The following is a 475-nucleotide window of genomic DNA, read 5'->3' as shown; positions in this document are numbered from 1 at the left end:
TCATTAATCTTTATCTATGATTTCGACTTCTCCTAAAATTACGTTAATGCGACCTCTTATGCTAATTGACGACAGCGGGCATTAAAACTTGGATTGCATAAATGAAAATATTTAACAACACGATTGCAATAAAAAAAAATCTAAATTTTACACAGTTTTAGAGATACGTCCATGAACCTTGGGGGAGGGGGGGTAAGAGCAGCTGTTTGGTCTGTTTGTCCCTATTTACATTCGTTCCACCACCTCTACCACCTACAAGTACTGAGTTTAGACACGAGGTTAGTTTTAATGTGGGGAATACCCAGCTCCCTCAAAAAGGTCACACAGGATTGGGACTAAATAAAAAAATTCCGATTTTTTTTTCCGACTCCTAATTTCGATTGCAATACCAATAAAAATGGCGAACTAGTGTAGTATGTTTCTCGTTTACACTAGGAAGGGATTTAAGGATAATAATGCAACATTGGAGGGGATG

General features: G+C 37.5%; 1 protein-coding gene across 1 annotated transcript in view; it reads right to left on the bottom strand.

Annotated features, from left to right (window-relative positions):
• LOC145246893 (uncharacterized) overlaps positions 1–96 on the bottom strand; it is a 90,200-nt gene extending 90,104 nt beyond the window's left edge. Inside the window, exon 1 of the mRNA XM_080108765.1 lies at positions 1–96. This exon is cut by the window's left edge and continues 239 nt beyond it. The gene's annotated coding sequence lies outside the window, so the exon portion shown is untranslated.
• Positions 97–475: the final 379 nt, after the last annotated feature.

The sequence above is a fragment of the Euprymna scolopes genome, chromosome 24 (assembly GCF_053919585.1).
Source record: "Euprymna scolopes isolate OS-2025 chromosome 24, ASM5391958v1, whole genome shotgun sequence".
NCBI classification, from domain to species: Eukaryota; Metazoa; Mollusca; class Cephalopoda; order Sepiida; family Sepiolidae; genus Euprymna; species Euprymna scolopes.
This window is presented reverse-complemented; position numbering and strand designations above follow the sequence as displayed.